This window comes from Balaenoptera acutorostrata, chromosome 7 (genome assembly GCF_949987535.1).
Source record: "Balaenoptera acutorostrata chromosome 7, mBalAcu1.1, whole genome shotgun sequence".
Classification (NCBI taxonomy): Eukaryota; Metazoa; Chordata; class Mammalia; order Artiodactyla; family Balaenopteridae; genus Balaenoptera; species Balaenoptera acutorostrata.
Window position 1 is genome coordinate 60,754,235 of NC_080070.1, and position 22,950 is coordinate 60,777,184.

Here is a 22,950-nt window from a genome sequence, read left to right on the forward strand (position 1 = left end):
CCTTACTTGTGAAAAGGGATTATATTCTCCTCAAATTTGGACCATCTGAAACTCCTAACATAACACAATGCTTTGCAGGTAGTGGACATTCATCAACCCTCATATTGGAGAGATAGTAATACCAAGTGGGAATGTATAAGCTGTGAAGTCAGGTGGACACGGATTCTGATGTCAGGTGAATCACTCAGGAGCTGTGGAATTCGGGCAAGGTAGTTAACTTCTTTGAGACACAGATTCATTTTCTATGGGCATGGCATTGTATCTGTTACATAGTGTTACTGAAAAATTTAAAAGGAAAATATATGTAGAGTTTGACATATATTAAGTATCTAATACATGGCAGTGGCAAGTATTTGTTTCATAGAATTTTTCTTCTGGAATAGTTTGAATTCCTTCTAACTAAAGACATTTTAACGCTCTCCTTTTTTAGCCATACTTATGCTCGCAATAATTTGTCAGCAAGGCAAAACTGGAACAAGGAAGGCCATTTTATAGATAGGTATGATATTGTATTCACAATCAGATCTATATTTATTTCGAAAATACTGTAGTACTTGTCAATTAAATAAATCCATGAATATTTATTGAGCACCCGTTTATGCATCAAACACTGTTGTAGATATTGGGGATACTGCAGTGAATGAGATATAGTCCTTGCTCTCTACTTTCATTCTAATATGTACAATGACCCCACAGATATCTAAGAAACATGATGAAAAGCTTACCTAAAAATGGTGCCAAACCTGCATCGATTAGAATCCCCCAATCCATTTCTGGGCCTTAAAACTCGGCTGTTACGGCAGCTTTGGGGTAGTCCAAGAATGGTTACCCAGATTTTTATTAAAAAGTTTTTTCTTTTTCATATGTGCTGGTTTTTAAAAAAATTGAAGTATAGTTGATATACAATCGTTACTGAACCAAACTTGGGTCTGCTTGCCCGCGCAGAGTAAAGCCAACCTACTGACAGCGGGTTGTGGTGAAGGAAAGAAAGTGCAGCGTTTATTATAAGGCACAATGCGAGGAGTCCGGGAAAGCTAATGCTCAAAAAGCCTGAAATCCCCAATGTGTTTCAGCAAAGTATTTTTAAAGGCAAGGTGAGGGAGGGGAGCCCCAGGGTACCTGATCAGCTCTTGCAAAATTCTCTGATTGGTTAATGGTGAGGTAACAGGGCGGTGTCACAGGGGTTAACTTTAGGTTTAGAGGTTGTCCTTAGGCGCCAATAGGCCAGGGGGCTGCGTGCTCTTGGTCATTGAGTAGTTAACTAGTTAATGTCTTCCACCTGGGGGTTTTAGCATCTGTAAAACAACTCAGGAAATGTGCATCAGATACTGTTACCTAGGCACTTCACAGAGCAGCTAAAACAGAGGATATGGGGGAGGGGTCTGTCCCTGGGAAGGCCCCATTCGTTTCTGCTTGGTTACACAACATTATATGTTACAGGTGTGCAATATAGTGATTCAATTTTTAAAGGTATACTTTAAAAGGTATATTGATTCAATATAGTGTTCAATATAGTGAACAATTTTTAAAGGTATACTCCATTTACAGTTATAAAATATTGGCTATATTCCCTGTGTTGTACAATATATCCTTGCAGCTTATTTTATACATGATAGTTTGTACCTCTTAATCCCCTACCCCGAAAACGCCCCTCCGCCTTCCCTCTCCCCACTGACCACTAATTTCTTCTCTATATCTGTGCGTCTGCTCCTTTGATATATTTACTAGTTCCTCGTATGTTTTAGATTCCATATGCAAGTGATATCACACAGTCTTTGTCTTTCTCTGTCTGACTTATTTCACTTAGCATATGGAGGATATTTTGTTACCCAGATTTTTAAAAGCTAGGACTTTAAGAAGCAATGTTGTGGAGACAAGCTGAATATATATTTTTTCCTCTGGGAAAAATTAAGGCTAAATCTATCAGTCTTTGTGCGTGACAGATGGATCTGAGCTTTCTCTATTTCTGTTTAAATAACCTAAAGTAGTTGTCAGTGAGTGAAAGTTGTTCCATGTTGGCATGTCGGCAGGAGCTCTCACAACACTGAAGCTCTTCCGTTTGCAGCCACTTAGGCGAGTGCTACCGGTGGCACAGGGGTAGACGGCTAGACCTCCCCAGGTATGCTGCTGCCAACAGCCTCTGGGCCGGAGCCACCCGCTCGTCGCGATCCCGGGTGCGGAGGGCCCTCCCGCGGGAGGAGCGCGGGGCGTGGAGGGCGTGGGCCGGGGGCGGGGCGAGCCGCAGACTGGGTGCTCGCAGGGAGCTGTCAGTGTCAGGCTCCGGCGAGGGAGGAAGTGCTGTGGGTCCCGGAGGAGCGTGAGCTGAGCGGCCGGCGCAGCGTGAGACAGCACATCCTGCGCGCGCCGGGCCCGCCGCCCTCGGGAAGCGCACGAGCGCCGCCGCCGCCGCCGGGGAGCCGTGGCCGCGCTCTCGAGCCCAGTTGCGCAGCCGCCGCCGACCGCGTCCAGGTAAACGGGAGGGGGGGTCGCGCTCCCCGGGCCGCCGCCTCCGCGCTCCTCCTCAACCCTCCCGCCCCCGGGTTGTCGGCTTTTGGAGCCGCCGGGCAGTAGTGTGGCCGCGGCAGCCGCAGCCGGACCTTGGCCTCGGCCCCCTCCCCGGGCTCCTGCGTGCTCCGCGGCGCCCGAAAGCGGCCAAAGCCCCCCGCCCACCCCCCGCCAGCTGCAGCCCCTTGTTGCGGCTCTCCCGGCTGAGCCAGGAGGCGAGGGCAGATGAGAAAGAGTGAGTAGTGGTGTCATCACCGTGTGGGCTGGGAGGGGCGTCCCAGTGCGCCCCGCCTCGGTTTTCTCCTGGGGAGCAGAAGGTTAGCGGCAGTGAAATCCGCACCCCTCAGGGCAACCAGCTGACGGCCCCCGAGGGAGGGGGGAGCTGCAGAAGGAGGGGAATGGGTGCTGTTTGAGTACATTTTCAGCTGTCTGCAAAGCTCTTAAATGCTGTTGCTACCCGCCAAGTCGAAGGAAGCGAAGGTACTTCCAGCAAGGCATTAATTAAACACTCACGCAAGAAGGTGCCCGTTTCTCTCACTGCTGCAAAAAAAAGTGTGGCTGGGGGATGTGTTTTAGTAAACACCTTCGCGGCCGCGTGCCTCTCCTTCCCCCACTCCCACTACCGCATCGCTCTGGCCTTATAAATCCGTGCGTCGTCATCATAAGGTCGGTGACCCTGGCGACACTGATGGGAACTGAGTGTCCGGGAGTCTCATGACTTGTAATAAGGATGAACAGAAACCCAGGATCAGGACAGGAAATTACTTAGGAAATTAGAGGCTCAGCAAAATGCAGCAGATGGAATATATTCGTTATCCTGGACTCTCCCACATCTAGGTAAGGGTCAGAACAAGTAGCCAGCCATTTTCTTGCCGGGAATGCCTTTCAAGTGGGCATTGTAGACTTATTGTAGTTCAGGGTTGTGCAAAATTGCTTGCAAATATGCCAGATTAGCAGAAAACATAACCAACAGTAAGGCATGGTAGCTGCAGAAGACATCATATGGGTAATATTAGCACAGATATGGGTGACTGCCTCTGTATACATTTTCACTGTGGAAATTATAGAGAAAGACGTTGATCAGTATTAGTAAATTTGAAATTTGCACTCAGTGCAAGTTTTGGCATGGAAAAAAAAGGACCCAAACTCTGCTCTTCTATGTTTCTTAGTAAAATAAAATCATACATTGTTACCACTAAGTCATCAAATGTTCTCTTCATAGGAACCAACTCCCCAATCTTTCTTAAGGTTTGAGGATCCAGTGCTCCAAGAGCCATTTCTTTTAAAAATCTTCTAGCATCATCATTGGTATGTTTAATTAATATAGTTGGGGGCCCAATGCAGGCTTTTTTCAGCCTGCTCAGCTCTGGGCCCCATTCTTGGCCCATAACATCTTCCACATCTCTTTTTCTTCCCTGTCTCAGGCACTGATGCACCTGCTTCCTCTCTCTTGGACCTCAGGGTTGCTGAGCTTCTGCACAGTGCCCCGGAGGAGAGGGATGGTTCAGCCCCTCCCCACACCCAGCCTTTCCTCCTCTCCTACTAGAAATAAGTCCTGAAGCTTTTTTGGTGTTACAGGTCTATATCATTATGTATAATCACCACTAGGGATATGGGAAGAGAAGATAAACTCAACCCACAGAAGAGTGGAGCAGAGTTCTCACAAGTGGTGGTCCCTGGTCCCTAGTTTCTAATGAACTGAGATGGTAAGAAGAAGTCATCAGACATTTCTCATCATGTTTCATGCCTAAGAGGGGGCTCTATGAACTTTGTTCCCACCCCTCCTACTTCCCCAAATACTCCTTCCAGAGTCTGCCTTTAATAAGTGAGCCTTTTCCTTGACTCCAGTGCTGAGTCAAGTAATTCTTGGAGATAAAGCCTGGGTGCTGCTCTGTTCATATTCAAAACAACGATGCAGACGAGTCTTGTAAAATACATGCCAAGTTTTTAAACCCAGCCACGTCTCTTAGCACAGACAGATGTGTACATGCTTCATCAACAGTTACATCAGTGGGCCACTCATCCTCCCTGGTCACCTTGTTTCCTTCTGTCACCTAATAGCATCAAATGTAAAGGTCACACACATGCATTGCAAACTTAAGTGTATTCTTTCATCACCTTGTTCTCCCTATACTTTGCCCCATCAAATAAAACAAAGGTTGATAATAATATTCCGAGCACTTTAGCAGTGCTCAGTACATTTCCTAAATGTATTGCATGCCTTTGCTGAATGTATTACATTACCAATACATTTACTAAAATGTACTGAGCACTTGGCCAGGCATTGCACTTTAAACTACTTCTCATGTATTAACTTATTTAATCCTCACAAAAATCTGATGAGGTAGATAATATTTGTAATCCTATTTGACAGGCAAGGAAACTAAGACACAAGGATGTCAAGTAACTTTCTGAAAATTGCTCGGCTAATAAGTTTTAGAGCCAGGATTTGAACCTGGGCAATCTGACTGTACTCTTCTATAGGACAGTTTATACTGGTTAATTTTCATATATTGAATACCAGGCTCTTATGTTATCTCATTTCAATCCCTATATTAATCTTATGAAGTAGACATTATTATCCATATTTTACAGATGATGAAAAACTGAGTTAAGTGATATACTTAATACATAGCAGAGGTAGGATTCAAATCAGGTCTGACTCTAAAACCAGTACTCATCCATTTTAGCTAGCGTCCCCTGTGAGAAACAAAAAAGCTGAGCTTGTCTGTTTCTTTTGGGTTTGTTGCCCATTTTCCTTGTGAGCCATTGCTATTTCTTTTAAGCCTTAAGTGTAGCCATACTTTTTTGCCAGTTGATTGGTAGGTGTGGATGATATGGCAAAACCAACGTAGGACCATAGCTCTTTTGAAGTCAGATATTGCCTTCGTTCTGTCTCCTTAATGAAACTAGTAATTCCCCAAAATACTCTGTGGATCTCAAATACCATGTAAATAGTTGTTCCATTGATCAGGGATCCCTTTTACTAGAAACTGTTGCGTCTTCTACATTCCCTAGGAAATGTGAGAAAGTATGTTCTTTTGGGGACTTTGCTGGGACCGTGAACTTCTAGAGTTCACGTCTTTTGAGAATTAACTAAAATTAACTCCACTCTCATTACTCTGAAATTTATAAACCATTGTCCAGGTCCATGTAAAAAATGAGTCCTCTTGACTGGGAGCTCTTTGTTGGTACCCAGGACTTGTTTCCTTTGCTTCTCTGCAGGAAGCCTGGCACCAGACCATCAGCGTGAAGCTTACATTGTAACATAGACGCCACTACCCAGGTGCCAGCCGATAACAAGCATCTCCTGAGTCTTTGTTTAGAGGAGTCTTCTTAAGCAGGAGTCATAGGCACCATGGAGGGCAGGCATATGAGAGTTTTCAGGTGGTCATTGAACCCGATATAATTGATGCAAAATTTTATGCATTTGTGCTAAATGCAGTTTTCTAGGGAAAGACTGGGTATTTGTGACTAAAAAGAGATTGAGAACCACTGGTTCAAGTGCACTGTTTAGGAACGGGGAGGAGCAGCGGCCATTCTGCTGAAATGTGTTGGAAACAAGGCAAACTCTCCTGTTAGAACCAGCCAAGAAAAAATGTTCTTTGGACATTGCTGGCATTTCGCTACAGAGGCATGCTAGAGTGCCCAGGTCCAAGTACAACATATACTAATGCATGCTGCAACCAAGTGAGGTCTCCAGGACCCCAGGCAGCCCTAGCACTGCTTGCCATTCACTAGGCACTTACCCTTTTCACACTTAGGGTTCATCGACTCTTCCCAACATCCCTGTAAGGCTGACATTTTTATCTGCATTTGACAAACAAGGAATCAGATGATTGGAAACATTAAGCCACTCGGTCAAGGCCACATGAGGCCAGTTAGTAGAAGGGCTGGATTTCAAATGTAGGTTGGCCAGAGTCCAAAGCCTGTTTATTCTCTTCCCAACATATTTCGTTGTTTCTCTATGTGGGACACCAAAAAGTGCTGTTTAGTGTAGCTTTTTATTGTGGCAGGACGGAGAGTTCCTCAGGAACACTCTCACATGCTGATAGGAAAAGCCTAAATGTGTTATCAAAGGGGAACAGGAAAATTAGACATTTCTCAGCGTGGCAGAGGATAAGCAAGCCCTGCTTTCCCTTGAGGTGTGTGCTCATGCCCCACACATTTGATTCTCAGGTGTGCCCAGGTATCTTGCTGAGCAGCAAATGCATAGCAGTCTACAGCCGAGCCCAGAGAGTTGATTGGTTGATTTTGCCGGGGTAGCTGCAAGACTTTATTCGTTGCAAAAATGAACTTACTTCAAAGCTGAGTTGTGCGGTGTTCTGGGGCTTACTTGATATCATGGCTTCATCGTGATCTGGAACACTAACTTGGTACTTAATGCTGGGGGGACCTCTGTTTACCAGATGACCTACATGCCCTTTAGTTTTCAGTTCGTGTCAATCTGGCGATCCTTCCCCATTGTTTCATTTTTGGGTACAGACCCGCTAATGCCATCAGTGTGGCAAACACATAAAGCAGAAATTTATGTTAGAGTCAAGAGCATTCTTTATAATAAAAATGAGTCTCAGGCACTGTAGAGGATGACTGCCTTTGATCAGCAGGTTGGCCTGGGAACAGACACCAGTGTGCTTCATTATGCTTCAACCTTTTTTCTCTCCTATAACCTTTAAAGGTTTTTAAAAAGTTTACTGCTCCCTCACCCCCACACACTTTAGGTTGGCATCTAACATTTTTATTGTAAGTTTAAAGAATCACAATGAATGTAATTTCCAGAATATTGTAAACTTTGACATTTAAAAATAAAACGATGACATCATTCTTTGAATCCAAATTAAAATTTAAGTGCTATACCAACCTCTATTTAAAAAGTACCCGAAGAAGCTCTTCATCAAAAGGGTATTTTTATACCTTGTGGTCAAGCATCACAGTAAGATTTGTGTTTCCTTTTTTTCCCCTGGTAATGGAGGTGGGAAAGGAGGCCCTGAATGATTGTACAACCACAGGTGTGTTCTCTGGTTGGTCAGTTTTTGGAAAGCCTACAGACAGAAGTTCCGGATCTCGAAATTATGATGTTATTAGCTCATAATAACATTCCTGCATGCTCTTTAGAAAGCCTCATGGATGCCAGCGGCACACAATGCCAGTTTGAAGAGCACATATTTATCTAGCACAGGCGCTGTGTGTTACAGGTCACTGCGGGGCCAGTGCTGGGAGTCAGGTCCATGGCCTTCATCTATGTGGCTCAAACTCAAGGTGGCAGGGCCAGAAAGAACAGCAGAGCCACTGGTCCCATCTCTTGCCCTCAGGCAGGTGACTGTATGGATAGTTGTCTTTCTGCTATTTAGTGATTTACAGGAAGAGATCTGCCCATTCCAGTGTTTTTAGATCACTGGTTCTCAGCCAGGAGTGATTGTCCTTCCCAGGGGACATTTGGCAATGTCTGGAGACATTTTTGGTTATCACATTTGGGGAGAGAGGGTGGCTGTAGGCATCTGTAGTGGGGAGGATCAGGGTGCCGCTGGAAAGCTTACAATGCGCAGAACAGCCAAGGTTAAGAAGCCCTGCTTTAGATGTTCTGGTTTTCTATTGAAATCTTCTCTGCTGTAATTTAAGTCCCTTTCTTTGGTCTTCTACAAGATAAGAAGAGCATAACATTTAAAAGGCAGCATAAGGGAAAGGAAAGAAAAAGCCTGATATTCCACTGACTGCCTGTGTGAGCCTCAGTTTCTTCATCTGTGAAATGGGGCTAACAATACTTGGCTTGCAAAATTATTGTAAGGATTGCAGATAATGAGAGTACTGGGTCCAGTATGTGGTACATGCTCCATGCGTGGAAGATACTTTTTATTATTCAACAGCCATGATACTACTCTCTAGCCTTATCTTCTCAGGGACTTGTGTGATCTTGCCCTGCTTTGAACCAAAGGTATACTTTTTTTTTTTTTTTAATTTATTTATTTAATTTATTTATTTTTGGCTGTGTTGGGTCTTCGTTGCTGGGCGCCGGCTTTCTCCAGCTGCGGCGAGTGGGGGCTACTCTTCACTGCGGCGCGCGGGCCTCTCATTGTGGTGGCTTCTCTTGTTGCGGAGCACAGGCTCTAGGCACGCGGGCTTCAGCAGTTGCAGCACATGGGCTCAGTAGTTGTGGCTCGCGGGCTGTAGAGCGCAGGCTCAGTAGTTGTGGCGCACGGGCTTAGTTGCTCCGCGGCATGTGGGATCTTCCTGGACCAGGGCTCGAACCCTTGTCCCCTGCATTGGCAGGCAGATTCCCAACCACTGCACCACCAGGGAAGCCCCAAAGATATACTTTTAAAAAGTGAATTATGCTATGTACCTGCCTCCTTCCACTTCAAGACACTAGGCTCCCTGAGGCATCCTTTGTATCTTCAGCAGAGGGTCTTACAGGTGGTAGATCTCAACGAGCTTTGTTGACCTGAAATATTAGCCAGAATAAATCCTACTTAATTTTCCTTTTATTATAAGATTTAATTCTTTCCCCCTTGGATTATTTTAATGTGTTTAGTAAAACATTCACTTCCTTAAATGTAACTGCTATTGCACGTATGGGCCCAATATGAATGTGGGCTTGGTAATGCCTAGAATTCTGGAAGCCTTGCATTCCTGAATCAGGATCACATTGAACATTTCTGCTGGGGGAAGGGCAGTCTTGAGGAAGATAATCTTTCATTCTAGAAGTGACAGGTAGGATGGTTTGAGTCTTGTGTTTTCCTTTATGAGTCCCTTGGTCTAATTCTTTTGATCTGGCTTTGATCTGACACTCTCTGAGCAGGGCAGTACTTGGGTTCCTTTCTGGGAGGGGGAGGGCAAATTTTGATTCATTTGTCAGATTTCTATTTTATGCTAATATCTAGAGTGAAACCAAGAGTAACACATGTATTTTAAATAGCTCTAATGAATAAATGATGACAATATTTTATATCCTTTGCCTACAGTTTCCCTTGTAGGATACGGATTTTCCCGCTCTAACTTGAAATAGTACCCATTTCTTTGTTTGACAAGCTGGAGGTTTTAGTAATTGAAATGGAATGAAGTCCTCTCCTTTTGAAAGTAGTTTAGATCCTGTTGTGCACATATGTAAGCCTTTAAAAGTTGATCAAGTTGTTGAATGTTATAGTGGGCCCATGTGGAGAGGATGATCATGGGATTCTGTCTCAGAATCAGCTTGTGGGATTTTAGTAGTTGCTGGGTTTGGGTGGCTGAAAGGGTAGAAGGCCCTGTGGGGAATGTGTGTTTTGACAGTGTCCCCTTTTAAAATGAAGCGTGGCTCTTGTTTCACCATCTCCCCCATTAGTATCAAAATAGCAAGGGCTTGTGGGAATTGGTGTGTATTTTGTGGGAGAAAGAATAACAGAAAACTTCTCTGCTTGTTTCCTTGAAAAGTGTGACTTTGTTCACTTTCAGAAGGTATAGGTTACCACTGGCTCCGAAAGAGGATCCTCTCTCTTTGAATGTTTTCAGGCTCAGAGGAAAGTGAGAGTCTATTTACCTAAGTTAAAATGCCAAACTAAATCTCCCAATGCAAATATGGACCACCCAGGGACTTTGTAAAGGCCAGGTTTGTGGTTTTGAATACAGATTTTCCTGCTTCCTCTTTTAGGCTTTTTAATATTTTTCGAATGCTGCTGAAAAGTAATTGGCATATCACATAAGGATGAAATCTCATATCTCTTGCCATGAACTTTAAAGGGGGGAATTGTACTCATTTCCTTTGAGAGCCCTTTGTTTTTCAAAATAAAGAAATATGAATTACTAAAATTTGAAGGCCAAGTTGTAGATTTCAGTTTAAAGTAGATAGAAAAGTTGGGTTACAAAACAGTTATAGGAGAGGAGAAGGATACTGTCTTCATATGTTCCCTTTCCCAAGTACATTGTGCCTAGACAGAGCCATTTACCTCAGTAAACAGGGTAGAACTTTGCTTTGGGGGATGGGCGAGGGTATTGGAAACATCACCTCAGTTAAAAAACAAAATTCAACTGAGTAAATTTTAAAAATCTTATTGGGTTTTTTTTCAGCAAAATATGAATTGGGTAGCATCCCATCTAGCAGATAGAAAGGAGCTCTGAAGAGCTTTACAAAATGAAAGACCTTTGTAGGCAGAAGGGGGCAAGACAAGGAAGTTAATAGGGAAAGAGTGGATTGTTTGTGGCAAGGTCACCTTCCTTTAGGGGATGGCAGGGTCTACGAGGCAGATTACCTGCCTAGTGCTGATCAGTAATTCCGGATACACCAGTTTAAGTTTCTACTCCCAGGAGAGGTTGAAACTGTAATTAAGTTAGGTATTAAGACTCAGTTTGGTGATGTGGGTTAGCACAAGTGACTCTGTTTGGGGCCTGTTGTCTCTTTCTTTTTTTTTTTTTTTTTTAATAACAATTCCTGCCTTTTGATCAGACTCTTAGCTTTACTGAGAGATGTGATCAAAATTTAAGGCATTAGCACCACTTCCAGGTACCGCTCTGAAGTTCTCATGTTTTTTTTTTTTACTCATCCTCTCTGTGGTATTCACAGGTCACAACTTCAAGTTCACATTTTTTACATTGGTCTTTTTCTTTGCTTCTTTTCTGAAATTCCAGTCTTAGAGAGATCATTTGCTTGGGGGTTGCCTGCTGTGAACATGCATTTAAAGCTTTTGTGAGAATACATCGTGCCAGGGAGATTACTATGATTGTTATAAACAGGACAATTCCCAATGTCTGGAGTGCACTTCAGAGCCATGGTCCTCAAGACCCAACTGATCAAAATCTGTTAAGTCAAAGAAAGACCCCATTGAAGTAGTCACTTTCTTAAGCCAACTGACTTGCTCAGTGATCTTGTATAGCTGAGTTTCAACTTCCCCAGAAGTGTTAATACGGGTACAACAGGTGGTATTGACCATAGCACGGACACCTAGTTCAGCTAAAAGACAATCAAGGGCTATCCTATTATCAAGAACAACCTTGGCCAGAGAGTCTAAGGATTTTTCTTGGGCAGCTCTTGCTTTAGAAGTGGATTCTGCAATGTTTTCAAGAGTTAAGGAGAGATTCTTGATCATAGCTTCATTTGTACTCACTCTGAATCAGGAAAGTAGGGACCTGCCAACAGAAGCAAATCCGGAATCATGAGCACCTTCTGGTAGGTCTTTTCTAACTCAATGATGTAAATTCAGGGAAGGTGACCAATGAGCTGTGTCAGTCTGTGAACAGTTAGGGGCACAGTTAGGTTACCTAAGACGCATTGCCCAGTTATATGCCAGCCATCCAGGCACTCGTAGGCCCAAGAACCACTACAGACAAAGGTAAATCCTGAGGGGGCACAAACCGCTCCCGCTAATGTGGCACTCTTGATGAATTCATTCGAAGGGATTGTTGCACTTACCCATTCAAGGCAAGGGTCAGTTAGGTTTCCAGTGCATTTGGGAGGTAAATCTCCTAACCTGAAATAAAAAGTTGATCTAAATTCCTTGCAAAAATGGGTGCTGCTGGTGAGATCTTTTCATGATTGGGGGCAGATCTGACTTAGATAATCATAAGAATGTGAGTGTGCAAATGTACTACAGTTTGTATAGGTGTTTGTGTCTAATTGGTCAAGTAGAGTTATCAGTGGAGAAAGTTAAAACAAGCACTGGCTATAAAAGTTGGACTCTGCAAGTGCCTTCTAAGGAGAGTCAATTATAGTTTGTGGTGATGTTGGGAATAGAAGAGTAATTGGTCACAGGGAGGACTAGGGGGTCTCCAGCATCATGGACAGATCAGAGATTTTGATGACAAATGCAACAGTCTGAAAGATTATCCCCCTTCACAATGGCCTGGAAGATAACAGATGATGGCATTATCTTTCCAGGCCAATGCCAGAGTGAAGGAAAGACAGGGAAGAAGAAAGGGGTTTATGTTTACTTGAAGTATGAAGTCTCGATCTGGTGTTTGGTAGAAGCAGTCTATCTTGATGTTGGCTACTTCTCTTCCTAGTCGGTTTGATTTGCAGGTCTCCAGTGTTTGTACAGGACCAGATATCAGGTGGAGCCTTCTTAAGCTTTGAGATATGTACCCAGGGTTCAATGCCTTTTAGTTTTGCAATGGTGTCAGCAGTCAGGAGCACTTGGTAAGGTCCCTTCCAACTGAGTTCAAGAGCTGTCTTCCTCTGATGATGTTTCCAGAATACCCAGTCACCAGGCTCCATACTGTGGCCAACAGGATCCTTTGAACTGGGATCTGGGAGAGCTTTTTTAAATCTGTTGGTGATAAGCTTCAACATAAGACATTAAAGACTTACAATAGCTGGTCATGTTAATGTGAAATAACAAGGGATCAACAGAAAATTTGTGCACAGTAGACATTGGTCTGCTGGTGACTATCTCATGTGCAGTAAGTTTATGTTTCCCAAAAGGGCTACTGCGAACAGTCAGCAAAACCAGAGTCAATACCTTAGGCCAAGGGAGTCTAACAATTTGAGCAAGTTTGGAGATTTTGAATTTGAGGATCCATTACTTCTCTCACCCTTGCCTGATGATTGAGCGTTATAGGGACAGTGACGATTTCAAGAAGTTTACAAGGTTTTGTTAAAGCTTATATGATTTGCGCAGTGAAGTGGTTACCTCAGTTGCTGAAGATTGTGGAAGGTACACCTCAAGTGGGAAACACGGTTTCTAACAGTTTCTTTGCCACTGTGAAGGCATCAGCCTTGCAGCAGGGGAAGGCTTCAACCCACGCAGAAAACATACATACGATAAGAAGAACATATTGATAACTCATGCTAAGTGGCAGTTGAATGAAGTCCAGCTGCAGGTGTTCAAAGGGTCCAGAGGGAGGAGGTTTGTGGCCTCTGGGAACAGACATAGTTTTTTCAGGATTATGGACCTGACAGGTCAGACATTGGTGGTAAACTGTTTTTATAATTTTATAGAAGGCCCTCCACCAGTGTTTATTCATGATTTCAGTCATCTTAATTGCACCATGGTGGGTGAAGGAATGCAAAAACCGAAAAATGCGGTTTGCCAGGGAGTCAGGAAGAGCCAGGCGCCATCCTGGGTTTCCTGTAGCCCTGACCGGTCATTGAATTTACAACCATTGTTTGCCCATCATGATTTCTCTGACTCAGAAGCAGGCTGTTGCCTGTTGCAAGGACATCGGGGTGGCAGAAGTCTGGAACAAGGGCTCATTTTTTTTTTAAATTAATTAATTAATTAATTTTGGCTGCATTGCGTCTTCGTTGCTGTGTGCAGGCTTTCTCTAGTTGTGGTGAACTGGGGCTACTCTTTGTTGCAGCGTGCGGGCTTCTCATTGTGACGGCTTCTCGTTGACAGGACGTGGTGTCACGAACTGGGATGTTATTACCTCGAGGTCTTGGGGCTCACCTTCTTCAGGCAGGGGTAGTGACGTAGCAGGATTAAGGACCTTATAATGTTTCAATGCAATTTAGGTGGTGAAAGCAGAAGGATCTCATAGGAGGTTAGTCTGTTTGCAGAGCAATGTTGAGGCAATTCAGAATTAAGAAGACCTTGGACAATATGTGGAGTTTGTAAATAAATGTCATTTCCTAGGGTTAAATCTGCTGAGGCTTCTGCTAACTTTGCAGCTACAGCCTTAAGGCAGTTGGGATAGGTACGAGCAACTGCATCAAATTGTGTGCTGTAATAAGCACTAGGCCTATGCTTACCATGTTCTTGTGTGAGCATTCCCCAGGGCTTGGTTATCTCTTTCATGTACAAATAAGGGGAATGGTTTTGACGTTGGGCGGCCCTGGGGCAGGCAGTTCTTGCAGCACTTGTTTTAGTTTGATAAAGGCCTGCTCATGTTTATCTTCCCCAGAAACTGGTTCAGGGACTGAGTTTTTAGTGAGTTCATAGAGCAGGAAAGCCACAAGAGAAAAATTAGGAACCCATAGTCTGCAATAACCAGCCAGGCCTAGGAATCCACAAAGTTGTCGCTTAGGTGTTGGCCTAGGGAATTCTTGGATTAGTTTAATTCTTTTTGGAGACAGCTGGATTCCTTCAGCGCTTAGATTATGACCTAGGTAATGAGTAGTGTGTAGAGATAATTGTAATTTTTCCTTGGAGACTTTATGTCCTTTTTTAGCTAACTGTTGTAGCAAATAAGTGGAATTCTTTATGGGTGCCTCTTTGGTAACTGAATATAGCAAAAGGTCATCTATATTCTTACTGTAGAAGGGTTGATTTCCTAGGAACCTGGAGGGTACATAAATCTTGGTGGAGCACTTGGGAAAAATCAGAAGGGGCCTCAATGAACCCTTGAGGCATGCCTGTCCAGTATATTGTTGATTGTTCCAAGTAAAGATGCATAGATAGTGGCTGTTGGGGTCCCCAGGGATGCTGAAGAAGACAAAGCTCCACAATGGTGAACCGTCTTGAGTCTGATGGAACTTGTGACAAAGGATTTTGGGGAATGGAACAACTGGAAAGTGGGGAATCTTGTTAATAGCTCTCAAGTCCTGGACAAATCGCCATCCCCACCCATTAGGTTTTGGGACTGATAAGACCAGGTGTTACAGGGGCTGGTACAGGGAATCATTAGCCCCTTCGTGAATTGGTCTTCTATTATTGGTATGAAGCCTTGTGTGGTCTTAGGTTTTAATGGATATTGAGGCAGTTTAGGAAGAGGTTTAGTTATGTCTCTCCGAATTTTTATAGGCTCTGCACTTCTTATTCTCCCAGTGTCAGTGTTAGAGGTAGCCCACAGATTTTCAGGCACCTCGATTAAATTAGAGGTCTTTTGCTGGAATTCTTCCTCTTCTGTATCAAGGACAGATTGTAAAGAACATAAAAGATCAGGTTCCGGTTGGTCAGGACATTCTAAGGTGAGGTCTCCATTAGAAGCAAAATTTATTAGTTCTTTTAATTTAGAAAGGAGATCGCTACCTAATAGATTTACTACAGCTGTATCACAGAGCAAAAAGGAATGTTTTTCAGTGAAAGGTCCCAGAGTCATTTGTACTGATTGAGATAGAATTTTATTAGATACCCACTGTGGAAACTTCTTTTTCACTCCAAGGCATTTGTTGTCCTCTGGGATTTAAAGTAGAGAGTGTAGCTCTGGTATCTATCACAATTTGGCAAGGTTTCCCATTAAATTTTAATTTCCCCTTGGCTATGTAAAGGAATTACTAGTGGCAATTTACCAGAGACTCTGTCGGAGTCCTGTCAACTCTTGGAGGGGCCCATATGAGGGCCCCCCCTTTGGGGGAAGATATGAGAGAATTTAAGTTGATGTTGAAGAATTTTTACAGGATCAATGAGAGCAATCTTTTTTCCAGTACCCCAGTTGATTACAATTGAGACATGGATCCCTAGGCCAATGTTTTGATGATGGACCCTCTTGGAGGGTGCAGTGTGGGAGGCCCAGGTATTATTTTAGGTCTCTGGCCTTGGAACTGTTGTAGTTGTAAAGGCTAATAGTTTGGCAGACTTTTGTTTACGGTCTTATTCCAAAGTCCTTTCAAAGTGCTCAGCAGTGGTCATGGGTTCAGTCAAACCAGTGGCCTCCCGTCCTATTTTCTGCCTTTTTATCAATCTGCTAATCTCAGGAGATAATCCATTTACAAGTTGGGCAACTAGAGCAGGTTGGGTGACATCATTTATGGTATGGAACCCAGAATGCCTTAGGAAGAGAGCTTCCAGTTGGGTTTTAAAGTCGGCCACAGATTCATTTTTTGTTTGCATGTTTGAATAACAGACCAATCATCGCGGGCAAGGAAGACTCTAGGAATGGCTATTAGAAGATCAGCTGCATTGTGCAAGCTTTTTCTGCTCCATAAGGGGACCGTGATGAAGATCAAGGATCTCGAATATCATCAGTAGGGTTATGCCATCCTGCTTCTTGCATACAATTTTGGGCTTCACCAGGTCCTACCAGCATGTGCACGAGCTGATAAAGATCTGGCAGCCCCAGATCATAGTCTCCAATGAGGACTCTAAATACTTCAGAAAACTTTTGGGGATCCTCCGTGGGTTTAGGAAATTCTTTAATTATGGTCCTTGGCTTGGTCTTTGTCCGAGGAGTGAAAGATACCTGGGGAGGATCTCCTGCAGCCTTGGGTGGGTGGTTTATTTTAAAAGGTGACTGTCCAGGGTGGAAAGGCAGTTTAGACAGAGAATTAGAGAGCATGAGTACTCAGGTAAAGGTGGATAGAGGGGAGCAGGAGGAGTTACGTGTCTTACTGTCTTTTATTTTAGGTACCTCTTGCATCTTTGTTAATTTTTAATTAGCCTTTTGCAATGAATTTTTTAATGATGCTGTTTTGGAATCTTGAAGCTTTTTGGAAGCTTCTGCATACCAATTGAAATAGGTATCCCATTCTGTTTGTTGATTTGGGAACTCTTGCTTTCAAATGTACTTCTTAAATGAACAATCAATCTAATTGGAACATTCCCTGTCATGGCCATTGTAATTCTAGGTTGTTTTTAGTAAGATTTTGCAATTTTTGTAGATATATACAGTTTCCAGGACTATAGTTCTCAGAGAAAATGAGCAGGTGTGCCAGAAGGTGGCATGCTCAACTCTGGAACTTAAAGATCCCATTTTTTTTTTTTTTTTTTAAGCTAGCTAGGTCTTGGGTCTCTCCAAGCCAAATTAATACCTAAGAGGGATGTGCTGGTAGACCGGGGATTGTGTGGTGTTTTACAGTGTACCCTGTTGGATGAAAATTTTCTTGGGTTTAGTGGGTGACCTAGTGTCAGTCTAGCCATTCTGTGACCAACTTATCTAGCACAGGAGTCTTTTAGAGTTAGGTAGCACTCTAACAGCTTTTAAGTTCTCAGTCCAGGCCCACCAGTTTTGCAGCTTTTGGCTTCTGAGATTCCATTAGCAATAGCCTCTATCTGTATAAACGAGACAAACAAACATGTGCACACTAGCACACCAGCAGCATCAAAGACATGTTCCTGTGGACTGACCTTGTGCGTACCACCAGCAATTCTCAGTGTGATACTGGGGACTGGGGAAAGGACTGAATCAGCAGACCCCAACAGATGGTGACTGCGGACTAGAATTCCAAACAAATGAGGAATTGCAGACTGAATCACCAGCAGTTTCCAACATGGAACTAGGGATTTTAGTCAAGTAGGGAAATGTGGATTGAAGCAAGGGTAGGGACTTGGGTTCCAGATGGAACTGTCTGCCAGCTCAAGATGACCCGCTAAGCCCTGGACTGGAAAGTCAGTTAGATTGGGACCTCTGCACAAAGACAGCAGAGCTGAGAACTGAGAGGAGCTTACCCACAGCCCTCAGAGATGATGAGAAACAAGAGAACTGAAAGGATTTGTGGGTACCATGCCTGTGTTTCTCATCATCCCTGAAGCTGTGAAAAGTTTCTTTTGAATCCCACTGCCGCCGCCAAGTCTGTTAAAAAACAAAATTTAACTGAGTAGATTTTAAAGATCTTGTCGGCTTTATTCAACGATTCATGCATCAGGCTGCATCCCATTTACCTCACTAGTGCCGATGAGGTGATTCCAGATGGACTAGTTTAAGATTCTGCTCCTGGGAGGGATTGAAACTTTAAGTTAGGTATCAAGTTTTGGTTTGGTGACATAGACTTAGCACAGGTGACTCAATTTTGGGCTTGTTGTCTCTTTTTTTTTTTAACACCCCTTGACAATGTCAACTCCACCATTGCCTTCCTAAACACTGGGAAGGTAGATCTGGGCAGCACGTGGAAAAGAATATTTTGTAACTCTTTGGGGAAAATTCAGAATGAAAGTTACTTTAACCAGGACATGTGTTCTGACAACCATATGTTTAATAATGACACTTAGTGCTTTACACCTATTAAAGAAAAATTTATTCATAACACTTGTTAAAGAAATGGTAAGGCAGGCTTTATTCAGGGGGACTATCTATCGTGATAGATATCAGGACCACTGCAATGGGGTTTTGCAACGGGGAGAAAGATTGTGCTCAACTCTGAATACAAGGACAGGTGGGAATTTATAGCCAAGTAGCCGGGTGGGGATCAGTGGATGGAAAATTATTAAGAGGAAACATCAGGGAAAAGGGCAGGGATTCAGGCTAAACGAACCTAATAGGATTCTTGATAAAGGCAGGCCAAGGTGATCAGCTATCACTTGGGAGGTGGTGGGGTGTGAGGAATCCAGTCAGATATCAGTCAGGTGCTGGTGTTCAGATATCGCGGGTGGGGGATTCTGGCTAAACTGACTTCTCAGGACTCTTGCTAAAATTGGTCTCTTGAGAACACGCCCACAGACTGGGCCTAGTTGAAAACCACTCGGAGAAACCTGTCTAGGGTTTGGTCAAGGAGAGAGTCTTTGTGACACCCTTTTCAGAGGGCAGTCCACAGCAGGCGTGGGTGGGGGGTGGTAAAGGAGGGTACTGCAAGCTGCCAACACCAAATCAAGAAAGGTGAAAAGTAACCAGAATGCTGGATCATTGGAGTGTGTTGGGGCCATGGGAGTGTACTGATAGGGTTAGGCTGCATCATGCTTCAATAAAAAACAACTCCCAGACCTGAGCAGAGGAGCACGATGAAAGATTTTTCTCACTCGTGTTACATGTCTAGTGTGGGTCGGTAAGGGGCCCTGGTGACCATGTTCACCGAGAGACTTATGCTGAGAGAGGTTTCATCTTGATAAGTGTGCCCTAGTCCCTCACATTTCATTAGCCAAAGCAGATCAGATGGCTGTCCTTGACTGCAGAGGGGTTGTTAAGCATGGTCCTGGAGGAGGGGAATAGGAATGTTTGTAATTAATCCAAATGCCTGGAAGGGAGGGGCTTGCCTACTCGTGCTGCGGACCACATCCCTAGGAAGCTCTGAGATACAACCACATGTGTAGTGGTTTCAACACCCAACTTCAGTAACACCTGAAAGAATGCCCATTTAGAATATAAAGTGCATTTGAATGGTTTCAGCATCATGAGTGATAACAGGGTCCTGGAATCAGTGGGCTTACAAGTCTAGGTTTTATGATAACGAATAAAATAAATATGTGTAGGGGTGAAATTTATCTTCCTTCAGTAGTTTCTCAATTCTAGTTCGGAATATTCTTTAGTACTTAGGGAGTGGCAACCATGAGCCAGACTTGGTGCTTCGTAGGCACATGAAGATGAGCAAGGTATAGACCTAAGGGGCTGATGTCTAATCAGAGAAAAATAGGAAAGTTTAATGTCCGTAACATAGGGTTTTATGTTATCACATATATCACATGGTTATTGTACAAGGTAAAATGTGATAAATACCTAATAGAAGTATAACAAAGTGTAATGGAGGATCAAACAAGGGAAGTTGTTAATAATAAAGTGAATAATCACTTCTTTGAATGTGTAGGCTGACCAGACATCAGTGTTAACCGGCAAAATCATTAGTATTAATGTGTTATCTTCATTCTTCCTCTTTTGTTCTTGGGCCTGATTTGATTCCAAACTAATTGTAACAGTGATTAAGAGGTAGTAGGAGAGCGTGACCTCTGGGGCCAAGGTTCAAATCCCGGTGTCACTACTTACTAGCTGCGTGACCTTGACACGTTACTTTGCCTCCCTGTTCCTCGTTTTCTTCATCTGTGCAGCAGGACTGATAATAATAGTGCCCACTTCCTAGTGTTGTGGTGAGATTTGAAAGAATAAATCCTACTTAATTTTCCATTTCATATAGGGTTTAAATATTTCCCCCTGGATCATTTTGGTGTGTTTAGTACAAACACTGACTTCCTGAAATGTGTCACTTGTTGAGTGTCTGGGCCTAGAATGAATGTGTGCTTGATAATTCCTAGGATTCTGGAAGTCTTACTTTCCTGAGTCCGGATCACGTTGAGCATTTCTTTCCGTGCTCGATAGATCAGGGTGAGTACGTTGTAAGGGCCAGATGGTCAGTTAGCGTTTTCCTGGCCTGTGAGGCAACCTTAGTCCAGAGACCTGTAGAGTATCAAGTTGGCCTCTTTTCTTCTTTTTTTTTTTTTAGTCAGTAATTTGTTCTTTTTATTTCTGGATAGTATTCCATTCTACGAACATACCACATTTTGTTCATCCATTCTCCTATTGATGGATATTTACCTTATTTTCTGTTTGGGGCTACTATGTTCATGTGATTTTGTAATTAATTAGTCTCATGTGCCTATTTTAATTCTCTATTCAAATGAACTTTAACGAAAGTCACCCTCCATGGGTCACAGCATGATGAGAGAGGAAGAGGTACCAGCTGACCTTGACGGTCCTTTCAGCCCTGAGGTCCTCTAACTCAGCCTCTTCTCTAAGAGCTGCTATCAGACACCTACTTGCACATGGGTTATGACAGTGTTTTCTCTGAATTGCAGAGCAGAGAGTGGTTGTTTCCTCATAAACAGAGACGTGACTCCTGCACCTATGAGTTCACCAACAAAGACAACAGGTCTTATTCAAGTACAAGAAACACACCCATTTCTCTTCACCAGATGACATATATTCACGGAGGAAAGATGCTCTTCTCTTCTACCCACTGGAAGCAGCTTGAGAGAAGTTGACCTGTATTCTGATCTTGGAATTCAGGTCTGCTGAGGACACATTTCCAAACTCCCCCTACCCCATGATTACCTCCACCACTCCAAAGTCATGTTAAATTAAATGCGAATGTGATACAAATCCACTGTGGCTAAATCCTGGAGGCCTTCTGCTTGTTTGGGTCCAGAAAGTTAAAAGGTCCGTGTGCTTGGGGCCAGCACTGCAGGTAAAAGCTTGATGAGCTAGAGGCTGGGTGTGATGGGCGGGAGACCATGTGGCTCATTTTGACGTGCACACCCTCTCTCTCCTCTGTTCTGGCTCTCCTCTTCCCCCACTGCTCCTTGAATACAAAGTGGATGAATTTGAGGTGGTGCTGCTGAGAGCTTCTAGGCTGTAAGCAGGTGAGGGGTGGGCGTGGGGACCCTGTCTTTGGTAAGTAGGTATGAGGACACCTATCTATTGCAGCCCCAAAGGAGAGTTCATATCAACATAATGGAGAGAACCTTTGATTGATTCAAGCTGTTCAAAAAAGAACTGGGCTGCCTATAAGGTAGTGAGTTCCCAGTGCCCAGGAGAATTCAAGCGTGTCACCTCCAGTGCAGATTTTCTGTGAAGGGATAATTGCACCAATGAGAGGTCAGACCAGAGATTCCTCTGGTAAGCTCTACATTATTTTTTCTCCAAATTTAAGAAGCTCTGATTTTGTATACTAGATAGAGCCTTGCATCACTCTCATCTCTGGCCAGGTTCTGCCATTCCCTTGGGGCCTGCATAAATAAGAGGGCAGGTGCCAGACTGGAAAAATAAATATGACAGTCTCTGTCTACTTCCTTTCCCACATAACTGTTCAAATTGTAACATTCGTTCATTCATTCCTTCATTTAACAAATATTCCTTAAACTCCTGCCAGACATTGGGAATGCTATAGCAGTGTCAGGCCAGGTTGAAGAAAATTTAACAGCTTGTGACAACCATTAAAAACAAACAAACGAACAAACAAAAAATGCTTGCACAAACTGGCCACATCATCATGCATTTGAGGGCTCAGTCTTTCATCTGTTCATTTATTTGTTCTTTCAGTAATGTCTTAATGTACCCCGATGATGTTCCAAGTCTGAGCCATCCTGCCAGCAGAGGCTAGATAAATGCGTCCATTCAAAGGCATTTGCCAGAATACCCAACTACCATATTCCTTTTGTAGTGTGCAGAACAGAAAACTACCAGTTTACTTGGGGAATAGAATTTCCACCCTGAATACTTATCTTATGCAAAGAATGTATTACAAATGCTAAGGTACCTATTTTGAGCGCTTAATTTCTCACTTTTTCATTATATACAGCAAAGGTGTGATGCGCAAGGCAAGTGTTAATTCTCGTTGTTTGCATTACTTAACACATTTGAATAGATTGGATTGGTTTAACATGGAAATGTTTGATTTTTTCAAGACCCTTACATATTTTAAAAATAAATAATTTTTTTCTAAAGTGAGGAAGGACCAAAGGGCAGAAACAGTTGACCTGGGTCAGTTAAGACCTGGGAGTTTTGCACCAAACACACACCTTTCCAGCTTGTTTCCCGTAGCACCCCTGCTGCCTTGGGCCCATTTGACCACACACCACGGTCCAGCTGAACGGTTTGCCGTTCCCCAAACACGGCTGCTTCTTCTTGCCCCTGTCATTTCACTCATGCTCGCTCTCCTTCCACAGGAAATGCTTTCCCAGTTCCCGTCTGACCCACATTTCCATATCCAGCTCTTGCGGCCCCTCCTTCTTGAAGGCCACTGTGTGCTTTGGTTCCTGCAAGCTCTCCTTTGTGCTTTAAACCTTTATCCTGTACTCGCTCCATTCTCCCTTGCTGTGGAGCTAGTGTTTTCAGACCCTACCATATTATAAGCTTTTTGAGACAGCCTCTTTTTTTTTTCAGATAATTTATTCATTCAACAAATATTTATGGATAGGTTGATCATATAATTCATTGTACAAATCATGACCCTGCCCTTTTTTT

At 43.4% G+C, this 22,950-nt stretch overlaps 1 protein-coding gene across 4 annotated transcripts in view; it reads left to right on the top strand.

The window, feature by feature from the left end:
• The first annotated feature begins 2,253 nt into the window (after positions 1-2,253).
• The window catches only part of DYNC1I1 (dynein cytoplasmic 1 intermediate chain 1), a 336,428-nt gene continuing 315,731 nt past the window's right edge, over positions 2,254-22,950 (top strand). For 3 of the 4 annotated variants that reach the window (XM_057550173.1, XM_057550172.1, XM_057550174.1), the window contains exon 1: positions 2,255-2,469. The gene's annotated coding sequence lies outside the window, so the exon portion shown is untranslated. Of the gene's footprint in view, positions 2,470-22,950 lie in introns of all 4 variants that reach the window. The other variant, XM_057550171.1, reaches the window with a different exon arrangement.